Raw genomic sequence first — 19,416 nt, 5'->3', positions numbered from 1 at the left:
CTGTGATTTGTTTTTCCTCCCTATTACAATACGAAGGCAGCATGAAACGCTTACTAGTGCCAATAAGAAGTCAAGCACCTGATATCCTTTGTCTAAAGGGGGCGATGATCTCGACAGTAAAAACGTATTTATGGCCCGACTTTAAAATGCCACATAGTCAACATTCTCCCTCCTGGCCTCCCTATGACCTTGTGTGGTTGTGTCTTCTTTATCTTGCACTCAACAGAGAGAACCCCTTTCTCCATTCACACCTTAATTTAAACCCATTTTATATCATCTTCTCCTTCACCACTGCTAAAAGCCGGTTTATCTTTGCCACCCCCTCTTTTCCCTTTCAGCTATCTCCCACCTCTGGAAAGCTATTAAAAAGCCAAGTTTCCAATCCTTTCCAGTTGTGAAGAAGTGTCACACTGGGCCTGAAATGCGAACGCTGTTTCTCTGTCTCTGCAGATGCTGACAGACCTGCTGAATTTCTCCAGAAATGAATAGGCATGGAACAAATTTTCCCAACCAAATAACTATGGATACTGGTAATAAAAATACTAAAATTGCTTGAGAAACTGGGAGCTTTGTCGAGGCTCACTGTACCTGAAAGATAAATACTGCATTCATTCCAGAAGATGCTGCAATTTCTTCAGCAATTTCTGTTTTTGGACAATTTCCGAAGAAGTATGTCAAAGATGCTCAAACATCCTGTCCAACATGGAGTGCCATACACTGGGGACTGAACAATAATGCAAGTTCCTTGACTCTGAAACTGCATACCTCTGGCATCACTGACACTACAGAGCTCTTAATCATGGTCAGGGAGAAAAACAAAGGGAAACACATTCACTTCAAATACAGAAGTTGACATTGTGGAAGAGAAACGATTTAGATCATTACTTTAAATGGATTGAGTTAAAGTAACAAATTCGAGGTGTGACACCAGGGAGAGGCCCTCAGCAGAATGACAATATGAAAATGCAAGTGTTACCGCATCAGAAACCAGGTTAGGTAGCGAATACAGGGCTGATGGGTGAATGGGTCTCGGTGTGAACTGGGGGGCAGTCAGTAGAATTGAATTGTAGATATTGCAACTCAAACTGGGTTATCATTTGATGCTGCAGCAACAGCAGAAGCAGAACTATCCAAGGACAATCCGTAACATTTTCCCGACGATAATTCATCAGTCTACCATTACCAACAAGCCGATCCATGGTTCAGTGATGAGTGTGGGTGAACATGGCAGGGTCCAAATCACGTTGACTTAAACCTGTTGAAAACCCATTAAAGCTACCACACTTAACTGGTTAAATTCCGACCAGCAGAACTAATGTCTGATGGAGAGGGGAAATGATCCCAAGACTAACAGATCAGATCTAAGCTCTGTCGTCCTGCCAAATCCAAACATAAATACCGATGGACTATTAAACAATTTACTGGAGGAAAGGACTCCACAAATATCCTCATCCTAAATATCGGAACAGATCTGTACGTCAGTGAAAAAAGTCAAGGATGTGGTGTCTGCACTATCCTCAGCCAGACGGGTTGAATGGATGATCCACCTCACACTCATCATGATTCCCACAGAATCGCAGATACCAGTTTTCAAGTAATTCGATTTGCTGTATAGTCATGAAGAAACAGCTGAACACAGTAGATACCACAAACGCAATGGGCCCTGACACCATTCCTGCAACAGGACTGAAGACTTGTGCTGTACAACAAGCCGTGTCCCTGGGAAGCTCTTTCATTTCAGATCCAACTCTCACATCTCCCTGGCAATGAGGAAAATTACTCAACTATGTCCAGTCACTGAATAGGAGAATAATTACAATCTGACCAATTACCACACCCTCAGTCCCATCACAACAGTCAAATTGGTGGGAATACTTTTTGATAGAGCTGTCAAGTAGCACCGAAATAATGAGGACAGTGTGGGTTTCCGATCGGTCCCTATGTGGAGATGGTGCTGTCGTGGACATATCATTGGATTACGAATCCAGAACAGGCCAATGCTCTGGCAGCTGGTGGAAGGTAAATATAATTAATAAAGTATCGAGACCTAAAATCTGGTGTCAGTAACAGTGATCTTGTGTCCAGTGTTGATTGTAAACATCCATCTCCTTCACCAGTATACTTTCAGGAAGTGAATCTCCCGTGCTTTCCTGATCTGGCCTAAAAGTGACTCCAGACGCACAGACATGGTCTCTGAATTGGCCACGTGAGACACTCAATTGTATCAAACTCCTCTGACGTCTTAAATGATAAAACCTGACAGAACACCCGGCATCAACCTCGTTATCAGAAAAGGGAATGGGAAACACAGTCCTGTCGACCCTGCATAGACCTCCTTCCTAACATCTGAGAGCTTGTGACAATATTTACAGAGCTTTCCCACAGACTGCACAGAAACATCGGGAGAGGAGGAGGTTATTCAGCACATTGAGCTTTCCCCATGCTATTTCATGGCCGAATATCTCCTCAATGCAGTTTTCCCCACACAATGTTCATATCCCAAAATATGTTTAAACATTATGAACTATAGTGCCTTCGGCCCATCAATATATAGGGAGTTCTCTGATAATGCTAGTTTATTAAGTGCGATTTGACTGCAATGCGATTCGTGAACCATTTTCTATAAAGTGAACTATCATCCCTGCTCCAATCTGTCACACCCTGTCAGAGTTTTATATATCTTACTGAGATCTCCACTCATTTTCTTAAAACCCATGGAATATAGGCCCAGTCACCCCAAACTCTGCTCCCACAACTAACTGTCATGCCAGAGATCAGTCTGTCATCCTTCACTGCACTCCCTCAAAGTCAGGTTTGTCCTTTATTAGGTAAGGACACTACAACTGCACACAACACTGCACAATGTTCGAGATGGGGTCCCACCATGGCCCTGTTCAGTTGCAGTAAATGACCCTTACTCCTGTATTCTAAATCTCCCTGAAATGAACGTAAATGAACAATTTATCTTCCCACCTGCTTTCTGCGCCTGCAATATTGCTTTCAGTGACTGGTATACAGGGAGATCCAGATTTTTTTCATTGTTACAGCTCTCTACTTGTTGAGTCTATGGACACTGTATACATCTTGCCAATGCCATTCCCAGTATTGACTTCCGTGTTCAGAACTCACTGCCCTACATGGACTTGGAAGGCTGCGCAGAAATAACCAAAAATGCAGCTTAAGTTCATTTATAGATCAACAATTTTCAACCAATCCCTTTTCAAATGATAGGCTGCCATTCAATTGATCCCATCAATGTACACAACCTCTCATCTCTGCCATTGCTCTCCATCTGCCAGGTATTTGCCCAGTCACTCCACTTGTCTCAATCAACTTGGAGCCTTTTTTACATCCTCCTCATCCACTCACAAGCTGACATCGTTTAGAGCTGTCAGCAGTCTTGTGAATATTGCAATTGAGCCCCTCAACCAAAGATATGATGTGTATTGGGAATAGTTGGATGCCAAATATCGATCCTTGTTATATCCTCCAAGCCTTCCATTCAAAAAACATGGTTTTGTTCATACTCACTGTTTCCTGCCAACTCTCCCATTCTAAAACCATGACCATATATTAGCCCCATTCCCAAGGATTCGAATTTGCACAATAGGCTTGGGGCTTTATCAAAAATCTTTCTGATAATCCAATCGTATTGCGTTGATACCTTCTCCATAATTTTGCTAAAAGCCATTTTCTCAAATCTGATTCCTATTTCATAAACCTCTGTTGACTTGGTCTATGCCCATTAATTTCAGTCCAACATTTTCTCTAAAACGTTTTAGTTACTAATTTAATTCTATTCCCTTTTTCTCACCAGACTAAAGTTCCCTAGTATTGCGAGGAAATTTTATTTTTGCTTTTTTTTCTTCTTCTGTGAAGACATAACCAAAGTATTTGCTCCATTGATCTGCTATTTCCCTGTCCTCAATTATCTGGTATCAGACTGTAAGAAAGCTGCACCTTTTTCTCTTAATTTTGCCATTGGCGTATTTTCAGAAGATATTACAAGTTCACTCATATACACTGTGATACGATATTCTTCAGAAACCCATCAATTCCTATCTTGAGCTACTGAATGATTGACCTTCCACAGCTATACAATCACAGAAGCACAGACACTGTACTATAAGAAATACAGCACAGTCCACAATAGCCCCACTTTCTAAGACAAAACCTGTCGCTGTGAATCTTATGGCATTTCAAGTGCACAACCATGTCTTTTCTAATGGTTTTGAGGTTACCATGACAATTCCCCTCTCACGAAGTGCATCCCAGCCCCAAACACACCATGCTTGAAAAACAGTCCTCAAATCCTCACAAAGCCTCAAACCCTTCACTTTAAAAGTGTGTTCCTTTGATTAAAAGGACCAACTGCTGTCTATCCACCCCGTCCATATCCCTCGTAATCTTATCCTCCTGATTCACGTCCCCCTTAGCCTTCTCTGCTCCAAAGTAAACAATCCGAGCTTATCCTGCCTCTCTCCATAGCCGATACGCTCCATCACAGGGAACATCCTGGTGAATCTCCTCTGCACCCCCTCCAGTGAAATCACATCTTTCCTGTAATGTAGCTCTCAGAATTACACACAATATTCCATCTTGGGTAATGAAAGTTCCGCCTAGCTCATATAATCTATGCTTCGATATGTGAAGGCTATGTTTACGCTCCTGTACGCTTTCTCAAATTGTGTGTTACCCTGTCCAGCCACATTCAGGGATGTGTGGAGAAGCACCCTCTCAGATTCCTAGTGTGCTGCCATTCATTGAGTCCTTGCTTGCCTGGTTCCTTCTTCCAAAGTGCATCACCTCATATTTATCAGGATTACATTCCATCTGCCATTGACCCATCCATCTGACCATTCCATCTGTATCTTCCTGTAACAGGCAATCTCACCATCTGAGGGATTAATCTGGAGAATGTCCACTGCACTTCCTCTCAGGTCAGTATATTCTTTCTGAGGTTCGGTCACCAAAACTGTACACAATACTCCAGTATCTTCCTGTATCCTCCTCGCTGTCATCTACCCGGCCAATCTTTGTATCAAACACAAACTTACTTAAGACACTCCCCACCCCTCGTTCATATTCACAGCTGCATCCTTAATGATAAGGTTTAAAATCAGAAAACATCAGCTTGTAGTCCAACAGGTTTATTCGCAGGCACGAGCGTTCAAAACGCTGCTTCTTCATCAGGTGGTTGTGCGAAAGCTAGTGCCACCGAATAAACCTTTTGGACTGTAACCTGGTTTTATGTAATTTTTAGCTTTGTCCACCCCAGTCCAACACCAACACCTCTGAATCCCAAATATTAAGAGACACAGCACTGATCCCCGTGGTACACCACTGGACACTAGCCTCCAATTGCACAAACAGCCTTCTACCACCACCCTCTGTCTGCTACCACTAAAGTTGATTTGGTTGCAACTTGGCAAGTCACTAATGAGTCCTACCTGTTCCCTGGTTATCCTGTTCCGCTGGAGACACTTGTAGAATATCTGGTGATTCTCCCCAATCTCGCCTACCAGTCGGTTTCTATGCCCCGTGTATTAGTCAGTCCCCTCCAAGTGATGAATTTCCTACTGATTGCAGTGTTAACTGGCCTGTCCCAGATGCTGCCATTATTTGCCTTGAATGTGGAATAGAAAGCGAGGGAAGCTTTCTGTTAATTTCCAACTTGTCAGATATTTTGTGAATTATCTAAATTTCACTGTGACCCACCTCTTATTCTTTGAAACTCTAGAGAACACAGGCCGAGTTTTCTCATCAGGCAATCTCACCATCTGAGGGATTAATCTGGAGAATGTCCACTGCACTTCCTCTCAGGTCAGTATATTCTTTCTGAGGTTCGGTCACCAAAACTGTACACAATACTCCAGGTACAGTCCCAACAACACACTGTTAAACTGCTTCAAAATGTCTTTACATCAATGTTCGGACTCTCTTATATGAAGGCAAACCAAACTTTAACTTTCCACTTACATCTATTCTTCCAAATACCCTTCACATTCATTGCATTTACGAACTCACTGAAATCTTAAAGAAACCCTTCCAAAAATCCAATATATGCCACTTCTTCTGTTTCCCCATTATCTATGCTGTAAGAAACAACTTCAAACAATTCCAAAGTTTATCAAGTATGATTTCTCTATCAAAAATGCATGCTGATTCTCTCCATTGTTGCTGTTAATTTCTAAAGAGCAAAAATGTCACCCTGTGTAATGGATTCCAACAGTTTCCCTACAAATGTCAAGTTCACTGGTCTACAGTTCGCCACAATATGTCTTTTTCCCTTTGTAGCTGTTTGGATCCCTTCCATTCATCTATAGTTAATCCACAATAGTTTCCAGTCTCTGCAGAATGTCCAGAAAAATAAAACACAGTCATTGACAGTGCAATTAATACTTCTATTGGTGGTTAATTTCCGACATTTTGATATGAAGTACAGCTGTTTCAGCAGACTTAGCAATGCTTAATCCAGCTACATGTTCAAGTACTACCTTGTTACTGATATGAATTGACTTTGTCTTTAGCTCCAGGGGTCCGATATGATCACTTGGTATTACTGGGGGATTTTCTGAATCTTCCTCCATGAAGACAGATGCAATGTAACTGTTTATTTTGTTGGCCATTTCCCTGTTCTCCACAAGGACCTCGCCTCTCCCAATTACAAATTTCAACATTTGACCTTGCTTTTATTTTCTTTCCTTTGAAATATAGATCGCAGATTGATGTAGTCTTTGTGTTCCTGTTTGTTAGCATGTATGTTCGCTTTTTGATTTCAATTTCAGTTTCATGGCCTTCCTTTTTTGTATCGTTAATTTCTGAGAATTCTCCGGTTTCCACAACTTCTGGAATTCTTCTGAAGTCACTTCCTACGATGAACATATTTTCTGATTTGTTATGTTAACCATCATTGAGTCATTTTCTCACTCTTTGGTGTTTGCACCTGAAATAAATAGATATATTTTTCAGACTTTGCAGTAAACTAAAAACTCCTGGTCCTGACCAGTTATATTCAGGAACACCACAGGAGGATAGGAGGATAGAGAAGAAATTGCAGGAGCACTGCTTGGCTCTTTTCTATCATCATTGGCCAACGAGTGCCGTCCTGGACAACTGGAATGTAGCGAATTCTGAGCCCATATTCAAGAAATGCTACAAAATAAACCTGGGAACTAAAGACCAGTAATCCTAAAATCGAGTGGATAGGTTACTGTAGAAGATTTGGAGAGATTGGATATACATGCATTTGGAAAGGCAGGGTATGGTTCGGAGTAAGAGTAGAATGGTGCTGGAAAAGCAGAGCAGGTCAGGCAACATCCGAGGAGCAGAAAAAAATCGATGTTTCTGGCAAAAGCCCTTCATTAAATTCAGCACAGGAGTTTGTGCTAGGGAGATCATGACTCACAATTTTGTTGGAGTTCTTTATTAAAGTAACCAGCAACGTTGAGGAGGTCTGGGTGGTATACGTAGTCTAGGTTAATTCCAGTAAGGCCTTCAGTAAGTTTCCACATGGTGCGTTGCTCTGGAAGGTGAGTTCGCATGGAATTGAGAGAGAGCTGGCAAATTAGGTACAAAGTTGCCTTGATGGCAGGAAGGAGAGATTAATACTGGAAACATGCTGGTCAGACTGGAGGCCTGTGAATACTGGAATGCCTCAGGGGTGATGCTGACACCACTACATATTACATATATTACATGAGAATGTACAGGCATGACTTGTAAGTTTGAAGACGGCATTGAAACAAGCGGCATCACGGAGAGTGAGGAAGGTTATCAGAAATTTCAGAAATTACAGCAGTACCTTGATCACCTGGAGAAGTGGCTGAGAAATGGCAAATGGATGTTAATATAGATCAGTGTAAGTTCTTGCATTTTAGAAAGTCAAATCAAGTTTGGAGTTTCATGGTGAATGGTTGGGTCCAAAGGAGTGTAGTGGAACAGGGGGACCTTGGAATTCAGGTGCATGATTCTCTGGACGTTGATTCAGATGTAGACAGTGAAGAAAGCTTTTGACACACTGGCCTTAATCGGTTTATATCACTGAGTATCGAAATTAGACAGTTATGATGCAGTTATACAGGATGCTAGTCAGGCCATATTGGTAGTGGTATGTTCAGTTTTGTTCACTTTACTATAGGGAGGATGTTATTAAACTGGAAAGAGTGCAGAAAACATTTACAAGGATACTGCCAAGGTCTCAATGGTCTGAGTTACAGAAAGAGGTTGGACAAGCTAGGACTTTTTACTTTTGTGTGCATGAGGCTGAGAGAGGAACATATTGAAGTTTATAAGATCATGACAGGCATGGATAGAGTGAATGCACCCAGTCTTTTTTCCCAGGGTTGGGCAATCACAAATTTGAGGGCATCAGTTTAAGTTCAGAGGGGACAGAACTAAAGGGAACTTGAGGAGCAACTTTTTAACACAGGGGCTGTTAGGCATATGGAATGAGAAGTGGTTGAGGCGGATACATTAACAATATTTAAAAAGCATTGAACAAATACATGGATAGTAAAGGATGAGAAAGATATGGGACAATGGCAATGAAATGGGTTTAGCGTGGATGGGCATTTTGGTTGCAATTGACCAGTTTGGGCTGAAGGGCCTGTCTCCGTGCTGTCTGCCTCTATGACTCTAACAACCACTGCTTGTCTCCCACTGAATGTTATATTGTACTTTCCAAATTCACTGTAGATATCTTGACACTCTAGCCTCCAGTCTTCCATGATGTTTGACTGGAATATTCAAGCATTCTAAACTGTATGCAGACACCTTGTAAACTGTACCTTATAAATGGCATTATTCCTTAAAAGCTGCTTCAGACCAAGGCTAATAATTCGTCCTTCTGACCACACAACATCAAATCCGAAATAACCTGCTCTCTAGTTTGCTTCACAACATGCTCTTCAACCTACCTCATATACATTTACGGAACTTATTTTTCACAGCTTCAGCAGTCACTTAGTTTACACTGTTAACCATTCAATAAGACTGCGGTATCCACAACATTTGTCTATCTAATTTCCAGAGCATGTGATGGTCCGATTTTCTGCTACCGTTTGGTTTAGATATATAAGACACCAATATTTGCTTCTCCTTGCTATCTGTAAACTCTACCTAAACTGATTCTGTGGAAGTTGAGGGACAGGTCTGTGTCGTTATTAGTGATAGACCTGGACAAGACATTCAGGGAGGCTCACCTCGACGCTGAGATAATCTGAAGAAATGTCCCACAATACTGGACAAGCAACAATATCCTCCTCTCTCTGTTAGGATAAGAGTTCCCATATACTCTCTGCTCCCTCACACTCACTGTATATCTGTTATAGCACCTAACCCCGAACAAGGTTCACGCTCTGTCTCCAAATAAGGCTCAGGCACTACCACTCTCACTATTGAATTCGGCAACTAATAATACCATACGGATTCAAAACTGTCGACTGACTCATTCCAGACACCGCACAACTCCCTCCACCGACACCAGAACAAACAGCGGGTCACCCATTCACACTCTCCCTCCATCCCTTTCTCCCACTCCAGGAGAAACTGCCTGGAATAGGATAGAAAGGTCCAAGCCGGGTAGTGGTGTGCCCGATATCCGTTCCCTCACTCCCCTCCCCCCGCCATAATGGCAGGACTCTTAAAGAGTGTAGAGGACCGGGACGCCTCCTGTCGAGAACCTGAAACATCCACGTCCTACTGACCAGTTAAGGAGAAATGTTCAGTGAAAGACAATTCTCAGTTTAAACCCACTGGCAGCTCCCACAACAGTCACAACAGTCCTTTCACTTCCAAAAAAAACCCACAGATAGCTCATTGCACAGAGACGCAGACACAGAAATACACAGACGAACACACACAATACTTACAAGGAGATAGGCATACACACACGTATAAACACACAAAAAGAAAGACAGTCACATACAAATAGACATAAATACAGATAGCAACACAGGCTTAAACACAGACAGACGGATGAAGACTCAGAAACACACAGATAACAAGCACACAGACACACACACACGCAGGCACACACACACATACAGACACACAAAAACACAGGCACAGACAGACACACACACACATACAGATACACGCACACACACTTACTCACATACAGACACACAGAGGCACAGCCAATAGTGTCATTAAGACACAAATCGTAAGGTTTTTGATTTGTAAGTGGATCAAGGATTCCAGCGAGAAAGCAGAATAATGAAGTCGAGGTATTATAAAAAATTATTGAACGGAATTTCAGACTCGATAGGCTGAATGACCTCAATCTGCTCATTTCCCTCATGATCCTGCGGTATTATTTGATCAGGCATTCTCTTCCTCAGACAGCAGCAGAGATTGGGTGTGATACATATTTGATTGGAAAGGGTCAGTGGGAATGTGGGATAGGGTTGGAGTCCGGAATGTCTTATCTTTATTCCTAATTATTCTATCCTTATGTCTGAAAAGAGGTGGTGATTTGATGTTCAGTAAACACAGTTTTAAAATAACAGTTGTCCCACAATGAAATAAGGACGTCCCTTTCACTTTAGTCTTGTGCTACCTGTGGTGCCCTCATCCTCAGGGAGCAGTGAAGACTCGGTTATAGAAAATATTCCAGGCTGAGATCTTTACTGGACAGAAGGGTCAGTGTTTATTGGGAACAGACAGGAAATGGATGGTCAGGCACACTCGGATCTGCCATGAACATTCTGAATGGTGCAGCCGAATGGGCAACTTCTGCCCCTATCCAATGTGTTCCCTCAATCCACCCCTCGATGCTGTTACAGGGTTGGTGACCACTCCATTAAGTCAGACAGGATCGTTACAATGACACAGGAGGAAACCATTCTGCCCCTCTCAGGAATTACACAGGAATATGGAATGAAGTAATTCAGCTCGTTCAGTACACTACACAGTCTAGGAGGAGGCCTTTCAACCCGCTTGAGCGGCTACACAGGAACAGGGAAGCTGTCACTAACAGGAAATAGAGAGTAGAGACAAATGTTTATTTTCAGGCTGCAAAGCTATAACTGATGGAGTGCCTCAGAGATCACTGTGGGGTCAACAATGATCAATAATCTTTATCTAAGATCTGGGGGAAGGGGAGGGAATAGCTTGGAGCTCAATTAGCTCGTACACCAAGATGGCCATTCAATGTGTCGTCAAATGGAGGTAGTGAGTCTGCAATGTGTTACAGACAGGGAAGGTTAGTGAGTAAACTTTCAGCAGAAATAACATAAGGTAAGTTATTTATTTTGGCATGAAAGATAAAACAATGGTAAACAATTTAAATGGAGAGAGATTGCCGAACTCTGTGATACAGGAGGTTTCCATGTTCTTGCGACATGAATCATATGAAGTCAGTGCAGCAAATGATTTGGAAGGTAAGTAGAAGAATGCTGTTTTTGGCAAAAAAGCATCAGGTTTAATTGCAGGAATGTTTTACTGAATCTGTACAGGGCATTTTTGAGACCACACCTGATGCACTTTGTGCAGGATTGATCCCCTAAACTAAAATAAAAAGATATAATTCTTTTCGAAGATTTTCAAAGAGGTTTCCCTTTACTCATTCCTGGAATGCCAGCCTTTTGTTTTGGGGGATTATCAGTTTTGATCTTAGCTGAGAAATTTTATTGAACCATCCATGACTTTCTCAAAAGTGTAGAAGCTGGATATATATTATCTCCTGTCAGGGAGACGAAAGCTAGAGAATAACGTTGAAGGAAAAGATACATTGATATTAACACACATACTATGAAGACACCAACCAATATTTAGAAATTACACAGACACATGTAAGCATGTCATCAAATTATAAAGTGGGGACATTTTTGGGATTGGAAGGAATTTTGTACAGCAAGAGCAATGACGCATCTGCATATAATCCAAAATCAGGTTTTCCAGAGAATGATCAAGTTTGGTGTTCAGTTGACATAATTGTTTGTTCCAACACAGAGAGGGAGAAAAATGTTCCCTGGCTGAGAAGCAGCTGCCGATTGATCTCTCCCTCTTACTTTGTTCCACGCGATAGCAAAGTGTGAGACCAGAAAATCCCTGAGTTATCTGTACCACGTGTGAAGGATTCCTGGTGAGGGTTCATTGGAATCTCTCCACTGCCTTAAACGAAGGGAATTCAGCCAAATCCAAGTGTTCTAGAAAGAAATCCCACTAGCAGTAGCTTGTGCGAGCAGAGTAACTTCAAAGGCAGAATAACATTTGGGGCACTATGTCAGTTTACCATTTGTTATGAGTTCAACTTACTGTGTCTCACATTTTTCTCGAAAATGACCTACTCTGAGATCTATACCATTGGCCACATCACTAAACTGGTTGCATTTAAGATTGGTGTAACCAGTGGAGGAGTGGGACTGGAAAAGGACATAGTAACCTTCCAACATTTGTTGGAACACAAATGAGAAATTCTCAAAGGGCTGTTCAAGTGGAAATTCCCTTCCCCAGAGGATTGTGGTTTCTGGATGTTTGCATTTATTCACAGTTGTTTTTGATATGTAGTAAAATTGCATACAGACAGAAACCTGCTGATGAGACCAAAAAACACCTGGAGCGGTGATAAAGTATCTAATGGCCCACTCCTGCTGCTCAGTTCTATGTTGCTATGTTGTATTCAACCCCTCACCGCTCCTTCAAGGAGCAGATGGAGGCCACTTGTCCCAGATACCTGGTCAACAGTAACACAGAATCTCATTCAGTCCCTCAAGACTGTCAAACATGGTTTGGTTTAGGTTGGAAAATGTTATTTGTTTCAAAAGACGCCTCTGATCTCATTACAGAGTGATTCCTCTCTGCAACTTGTGATTCATTTGTTGGTCATATTATAGACCCAGATACACTGTGAATACAGTCCTCATACCTCAACCAGAGATGACTCACAAAATACGTTACTGTCTCTGATTGAAAAGTTCAAGAAAAGAACGTTCAGGAAAATTACAACCGTTAACTTTGCAATTACTGAATATGAGGACAAACGGAACAGGATCAGGTAATTCGGATGATCAAGCCATTGTATACCATCATGGCTGATCTACTGTTGAAATTAACTCCTCTTTAATGCCCAATTCATCACCCCTTAGCTCTCTGAGAGGTCAAAAATCCATCTACCTCCTCCTTAAATGCTTTCAGTAATGTAGCTCCCCTAGCTCTCGAGCCCAGATAATTTCTAACAGTGATTACCTTCTGTGAGAGGAAAGCCCTCCCTCCACATACATTGTCACCTATTGATATGAACAAGAGGCGAACACAGGAGCTCAAGAAAGAGTGAATGTCTATGATACCAATGCAGTATTTGACTGAGAATGGCATTGGGACCACCTATGTATTTGAGCTGAATGGGAATCAGGTGCAACTATCCCACTGGACGCGGTCTTTCAGAACACAATAAGGTTTGGGGTCAGTCGCCAACAATCCTCTCAGTCCCAGGACATCTCTGCAGGAGATCCTCACGTTAGCCTCCTCAGCACAAATACCTTCAGCTGCTCCATCAATGTCTTTTCCCATCATAAGATCGGAAGTGGGTATGATTACTGAAGATCACAGAATGTTCAGAACATTTTGACCCCCATCAGCTCCTGAACCATTCTGCGTCCATGTGCAGCAAGACCCGGACAGCATTCCGGTTTGTGCTGTTAAAGTGTCGGTAACATTTATGTAACAGCACGGCCAGACATTGCCCATTTCCGCAGTTAAAAGAGGAGCTCATTCAGCATTTCAAGGTGGTTGCACACGGGTATGAGCTGGCATTCAGGAACAGGAAAAGTGACAGCACATTCAATACTCCTGCCTGTTACACAGGAAGAAGAGTGGTCTGTTCAGTGCATCGAGCTGTTAAACAGGAACAGGCAGAGCCCAATCAGACCCTTAAACCTGTTCCATGAGACCAGGAGGAGTCTATTCATCCCACGAGACAGTTATACAGGAACAAGAGGGGGTACTTTATATTTCAACACGACAAACTAATGAAACCAAGACTGCACTGATAGAGGGGTCCATGATATTAATCATGGTTCCATTGTTTGTAGAACGTGTGCTACTTTAACAAGGTTTGCTGGCAGTGAGGAGGGAAGCCAAATGATTTGTGCCAAGTCTCAAGGAGGCAACTGTAGGGACTCTCCGAGAAGACACACCCATGTTCTCCATGGTGGTCAGAATCTGGTGGGAAAAGTTAACTGTTTTAGCATGAGGGTATTGGGGCTGCTGTAGGGACTACGAATAACGAGAATTTCAGTGAGTACCACACACCGAATGCACTGTATTACTGTGGGGAGGGTTTATTCAAAGACTGGTCCGCTGTCTCTCTAATGCGAAATGGGGATTGGGTGTGGAGTGAGGGGAATATTCTCAGAGGGTCTTAAACTATTGACAGTCATGTAACCAGAGTATAAAAGAGGCCATGGAATTTTTCACCGTATCAGTGTCTATTTAGAATATCGTGAGTGACTGTCCCTCCCCCTAAGGTTCAATGCAATCGCCTCTAATTCTCTCACAACGCCGGATATTAATCATCATTCTCTCCTCATGGCACCACCATCCCAGGGATTAGTCTGGTGGAACCCGATTGCACTCTCTCTGTGGCAAGGCGATCATTCCTAATAAAGGAGAGAAAGTCTGTCCACAATATCCCAAATGCTGCCTCAACAACACTCTCAGCAATGATCACAATAACTCTTTTTCCTCTTAGACATCTCTGTTCCTTTCCTGTAGCGTAAAAAGACTTTCCTTCTCTCTCCACTGCTGGAAAGAGTTAACACTTTTATAATGATGGCATTGTTGTTGCTATCAAGATTATGGATAACATGAGGTTCATTGCAGCATCACGCACCAATTGAATTGTACTAATGTTGGGACAGTTTATTCAAAAACCTGAACCCCCCTCTCTCTCCCCCCCCTCCCTTTGTCATCTCTTTCGCAGTCGAAATAGGGAGTGGGAGTGGTTATGTGGAAAGTTCTCAGAGGCTCTTAAACTATCGAGAATCATGTAATCTGCGTGAAAAAAAAACCATGGAACTTATCACCGTATCAGTGTCTGTTTAGAACATCACGAGTGATTGTTCATCCCCCTTAAGGTTCAATGCAATCACCTCTTATTCTTTCACTGAGCTTCACTCACTGCTCATGGAGCTATCATCCCAGGGATTAGTCTGGTGAAGCTTGGGAGAAAGTCTATCCACAATACCCCAAATACTTCCTCAAAAGCACTCTCCTGGGTGATCACAAAGCACCTTTTCTCTCACTTAGACATTGCCATTTCTTTCCTGAGCCACAAAAAGCCATTCCTTCTCTATGAACTACGACTGACATGGAATTTATAATTCCCTTACATCTGTACGTCAGCATCAATAAAGCGAGCACCAGAGTTGCCTATGGAACTCTGCACCACTCTTAGGGAGAATTCCACTAAGATTGAATGCACCTAAATAGGGGATGATCACGTACCTGAATGAAAATGAGATGTAGCAATACAGAAAACAGGCAGAGAAAGGGAGTTATCTTTACTTCTTTCTTCTCTCACAGGATGTACGCAGCCCTGGTTAGGGCAGCATGTTATGCAGATCTTGAAATGAGTGGCTGGATCAACTGTTCCACAGTACTGTAAAGAGTAAATCGCATAGCTATGGGTTTGTAGTGTTACAACACAGGATAAATCTTCCTGCTTAATTAAAACCAGCAGCAGAGAAAAGATTTATCCAATGCAGTAATCTGTTATAATTCTCGAGGCCAAATCTATTTAAAGTTAAAATTAATAACTTTATTTATTAAAGTATAACAGAGAACAATAAACGAATGACTATTTATAACTTCTTCCTCTAACCTGTCTTTTACCTTCCCCCTCCACAATACAAGTCCGATAAGACTCCTAATTAAGATTTACAAAACAAACCTTCTTATCTCAAAATCAGGAAGCTTTCAGTTCTTCTCCATATTCCTGTCTTCTTTTCTTCTTGGGTATTCTGCTTCACCAGTGACTAATCAATAAAGGTACCTATAGGAGAGCTATTTTTCAGGCAGACTTTGAACGCTGGTAGCTTGGCAGTTCTCCTGTCAACTGTTCAATTTTCCATGGACTTTTAACGCTAACCTATTGGGGATTGTATCATTGGCTTTTACGATTGTCAATATAATAAATTCATACTTGGTTGGAGGTGGGTATTTTGGGGTATAATTTAAAAGGTTTTGCTGAATTTGTTTTTGTTTCGAGACAATGAGCTAATCGGGTTGTTCGACCAAATGTTACATTATATCTATTTTTCAGAACACTTGGTGCTGTCAGATAGTTATTGCTGGCTTTTAATTCTCTCAATGGTACAGTACACCCATGTGTTCATCACAGAAGTCACACCAAAACCATACGAAGTACGCATGACACATTAACTTCCCTAAAGGTCTTGAGGCAAGCATATTGTTTTTTATAACAAATGATAATGGTTGCTTTTAAACACACCAAATTCCTTCATGAGATACCAACAGACCATTATTCTGTGGCTCTAAATTATCAGTCAATGGCTTGACTACCATAAGCTGTCTTCCCGTACGTGCAGAGAACAAGTTAAACATCTTCAAGAGCAATTATTTAGTGATGGACATGTGGTTAGAAGGAACGTGAAACTATTGCATTCGGATTGAACAAAAGCACAAATGGTTTATTCAGAAGTTGCACTGAGACTGAGGACGAGAATGGGATATCATGATGGTGGTATTGGACAGGATTGGTGAGTAGGGAGGACATGGAGATGTAAATCTGTGAAGGACAAAATGGATTATGGAGTTTGAGAACAGTCTGGTTCCTTCTCGCATATCAGTGAGTAATTTATAAATAGTAGTTTCTGGTAGTTTGATAGTTATAATATATAAGGAAAGGAATGTTAGTTTGGAACTGAAGGCATTGACTAGCACTTTCCAAAATGTATATATAATGAGCAGAAATTCAGGTCAACCCGGTTTAGTAGACAAATATAATGACTTAAAGCTGAAAAATGTGTTGCTGGAGAAGCGCAGCAGGTCAGGCAGCATCCAAAGAGCAGGAGAATCGACTTTTCGGGTAGAAGCCCTTCTTCAGGAACTTATGCCCGAAACATCGATTGTCCTGCTCCTTAGATGCTGCCTGACCTGCTGCGCTTTTCCAGCAACACATTTTTCAGCTCTGATCTCCAGCAACTGCAGTCCTCACTTTCTCCTATTAAATATAATGACTTACTAGGAGCACCAACTATAGTGAGGATGGGATAGTAACCACCTTGAATAATCCAAAGGATATCATGGATCCGCCATGCTAATGATATCCAAGGCCAAGAAAGCCAGTAAACCCCCGAGGATAAGCACCTGTCCATTGTCGGAACATTCCAGTCTAATGTTCTCAGATTCTGATCTCTCCTCCCCGTCTCTCTCTCTCTCTCTCTTTCGATCTGCTGATCCCTGTTAGTGCTGTCAGTGATGCCCCTCCTCATACTACGGGATAGCACATTGAACAGAACCCATTTATCTTTCAACAATGAAAACTCTCCATTTTGATAATTAGGATCGATGGAGATTGACATTAATCACAGTCACTGAACAAATAGCTTCAGTTAACCCCTTTGAATTCAATATTGATTTTATTAAAATTCAAAAAAACGTTGAAAGCGACACATTTGGCATGGGACATGTGTGTGTGTGTGGGGGGGAGGGGTGAACAGAGGGAAGAAATATTTGAGATGGTAGATTGATTGTATGTAATCATTCAATCTGCCTTAGATATGCGAGTAATGTCAAAGGATTGTCAGAACTTAAAAAAGTTTCTCCTTTGATAAATCGAAACATATAGTCTGTAACTACTGATCAGTGATTATAATGTCAGTAAAATATGGAGAGAACTTTTCTAGTCCAGACTCTGACAGGAAAATGTGCATACAATAACATGAGGATAACAGAAAAATGGCATGGATATGTTAACAGAGAATATGATGTTACACAGAAGTCAGATAGTTATTCGAGGATTAGAGAGGGCAGGTGAGTATCATGCTGTTCATGTTATCGATGTCAATCAACTATGATAAAGTAAATTTCACTGGATTTCGATTGCAGTGTGATTATGATATTGGGGACATGGCTGCTGAGACTGGAGGGAGGGAATATGATATTTCCCAGCCATCAGTATTGGAATTTGATTCTTCATAAAACATATGAAGATCAAATTCCGGGATACAACTCCAATGAGGAATGTGGGGAGCCAATATTAAACATACAACCAGAAGACATTGCAGCAGAAATTTGGCCATTAGGCCCATTGAGCCTGCTCCGCCATTCAATGATGGCTGTTAAGCTTCTCAACTGCATTCTCCCGCTTTCGACCTGTAACCCTTGATCCCCTTTACAATCAAGAACCTATCTGTCTCACTCTTAAATATACTCAGTGACCTGGCTTCGACAGCCTTCTGTGGCGGTGAATTCCATAGATTCACCACTCTATGGCTGAAGAGGTTCGTCCGTATCTCTGTTCTGAAAGGTCTTCTCTTTACTCTTTCCCATCGGGGCCTAGTCTCTCCTACCATTGGAAATATCGTCCCAAAATCCACTCTGTCCAGGCCATTCAATATCCTGTAAGTTTCGAGTCGACCTCCTAACATGTTCTGAACTCTATCATATATAGAACCAGAGCCCTCAGATGTTGTTCATATGTTAAGCTTTTCATTCCTGGGACCATTCTCATGAATCTCCTTGGAAAACGCTCCAGGGCCAGTACATCCTTCCTGAGATATGTGACATAGAAGTGTGCACAATAATCCTAATGTGGCCTGACCAAAGCCTTATACAGCCTCAGAAGTACATCCCTGCTTTTATATTCAAGCCCTCTTGAAATAAATGCCATCATTGTATTTGCCTTCCTAACAATTGACAACCTGCAAGATTACCTTTCGAGACTCCTGGACTGGAACTCTCTCGGCTTTTTGCGCTTTTGACTTCTGAACCTGCTTGCTATTTAGAAAATAGTCCATGCCAGTATTCTTCCTGGCAAAGTGCATGATGTCACACTTGCCCACATTATACTCCATCTGCCACATCTTTTCTCACTTCCCTAACCTGTAGGAGAAAGTAAAGACAGTGTGATGCTAGAAAAACACAGCGAGTCAGGTGGCATCTGAGGAGCCGGAGATTCGGTGCTTCAGGCTTAAAGTCTTCATCAGAAACGATGGGGTTGGGCGTAAGGGGGCTGAGAGATAAATGTGAGGGGCTGGGGCTGGGAGGAAGCTAGCTTGGACAGCGATAGCTAGATGAAGGTGAGTGGTGAGAGTGAAAGGTCAGAGTGGAAAGTGGAGTGGATACATGGGAAGGAAGATGGAAGGTTGGACAGTTCAAGAGGGCGGTACTGAACTAGAGGGTTGGATCTGGGATAAGGTGGTGGGAGGGGAGATGAGGAAATTGGTG

This window comes from Chiloscyllium punctatum, chromosome 18 (assembly GCF_047496795.1).
Source record: "Chiloscyllium punctatum isolate Juve2018m chromosome 18, sChiPun1.3, whole genome shotgun sequence".
Lineage (NCBI taxonomy): Eukaryota > Metazoa > Chordata > Chondrichthyes > Orectolobiformes > Hemiscylliidae > Chiloscyllium > Chiloscyllium punctatum.
Note: the sequence above shows the minus strand (reverse complement) of the source record.